This window comes from Eurosta solidaginis, chromosome 3, assembly GCF_040869045.1.
Source record: "Eurosta solidaginis isolate ZX-2024a chromosome 3, ASM4086904v1, whole genome shotgun sequence".
In the NCBI taxonomy this organism is placed as follows: Eukaryota; Metazoa; Arthropoda; class Insecta; order Diptera; family Tephritidae; genus Eurosta; species Eurosta solidaginis.
The window spans coordinates 95,638,269-95,640,171 of NC_090321.1; the positions used below are offsets into that span (position 1 = coordinate 95,638,269).

The window sequence follows — 1,903 nt, forward strand, 5'->3', positions numbered from 1 at the left end:
ACAACTTGAAGATGATGTAAGGAAAATAAATAGTTTGCTTACGTGCGAAACTATTTAAATGTTAATAATTCTATCAGTATCTTAAAATTTTGTGTACGTTTCTTCTTATTTTCAACAAAACAGATGTTTTATATTAGTGCTGCCAGTTCTCATAAAGTTGATCCAGATCGTTCCAATGAGATTTGAGCCAGAGCCAGAGCTCGATAAACCAATGGAACGGCCCTCTAGAAAAAATTAAATCCAACAACATTTAACTTCCCTACAAGACGGAGGTAACCAGTTCACCCACACATGCAAAGCTTTTTTCGCTCTCCACTAACACATCGACGTTTCATGCTGTCATCGACAGTTCATTAATTATTCCGGAAAACATTGAAACGCAAAAAAAAATATAAATTGTTTACAACGAAAAATATCTTGTGCTTTTAGTTGTGACATGTGACGGAAATTAAAAATTTTGTTGCAGAGAACACCTTTTTGCGTTGGCGACCTTCGCCCAAAATAACATTAAGTTAATTTGAGTTGTGACATGTGACGGAAATTAAGAATATTGCTGCAGAGACCATCTTTTTGCGTTGGCGGCCTTCGCCCAAAATAATATTAAGGGTAAAGTTTTACAAGACGGTACACCACCTAATTTAAAAATATCAAATAATAATAAAAACGGAGCTCGAGGCGCGCCTTTTGATTCCACGTTTGATAATTTTTGATAAAAATTGGGTGGTGCACCGTCTTTTAAATCGTTACCATATTAAGTTGTATAGAATCGACGGGATGGCCTACAAGGTTTTATGTCAACTAAATCGCTCCCGATATGGTCGGGCTAGTACCTTAATGGTTCCCGGAACGTACCAGATCTGCATCCGGCAAAGGACCAACAAAGTCGATAACGGGGAGTGTCCTTATCGCTACAACAACAACAACATTATTTTCTTTCTGATTTTCATTCATACGTATGTGCATTTTTAAATAATAAAAAAAAATGTTATATTATTCTAATAGATAGCATCTCCGCCGGGTTGCGATTCAGCTCAAGGTACTTTACAAGCAACATGCTTTGGAATACGGTACCAAACTGGTTGGATGTATTTCCCTAAAAAAGGGTGGAACTACGCATCATGGTTTGCCAGTATTTGCTTCGGTAATTTATATTGATTTGTAGTGATTAAAAATTGCAATAGTAGATAATGTAATGTGAATTAAAATTGAATAGGTAGCCGGAGCAAAAGAGGCAACTGATCGGCATGCAACTGTTATTTATGTGGTGCCACCGGGAGCTGCTGCTGCTATCCTAGAAGCATTAGAAGCAGAAATGTCTTTGATTTTTTGCATCACCAAAGTTGTGCCATAACATGATAGGGTTCGCGTTAAGCACGCTCTCTTAAGGCAAAAAAAATCGCGTCTAGTCAGGCCCGATTGTCCAGGATCATCGCACCAGAAAGGGTAAGTAAATTGGCTACCATATTAAATATATAAGCAACATGTATGAATTTTTTAGTGATAATTTGTCATGCTTTTGTTGATAATCAACTGAAGAATGCAAATACGACAGAGTTCGAAGTTCATGTGAAAACCAATTAATTTTTTTAATTAGCATTTGGAGAGAAAAATACATATGTATGTATGCATAGAACTGCATAGAAGGGGAGGAAAAATTAATTATTATCAGTAGATTTGCAAGCTTTTTGTCATTTTCCCTGCATCGCAGTTGTCATTACATTGCGTTAAGAGAGGACATCAACACCTTACTACCCACAGCCAGTTAAAATTATTGTAAATTTTGCTCTTTTCATCACTGTTTCAAAACGTGGAAAGTTATATATCGAGCATTCCATGGAGAATGGTGCATTTTAGCAGACTTTCGCATTGCCGGCATTATTAATATTCAATCCCTAGAAGGTTT

The 1,903-nt window shown here is 36.6% G+C and overlaps 1 long non-coding RNA gene across 1 annotated transcript; it reads left to right on the plus strand.

Moving 5' to 3' along the window:
- Positions 1–357: 357 nt before the first annotated feature.
- On the plus strand, positions 358–1,350 carry LOC137246544 (uncharacterized). The gene is made up of 3 exons (XR_010951544.1): positions 358–606; positions 1,003–1,141; positions 1,214–1,350. It is a non-coding gene; the product is annotated as an uncharacterized lncRNA (long non-coding RNA).
- Positions 1,351–1,903: the final 553 nt, after the last annotated feature.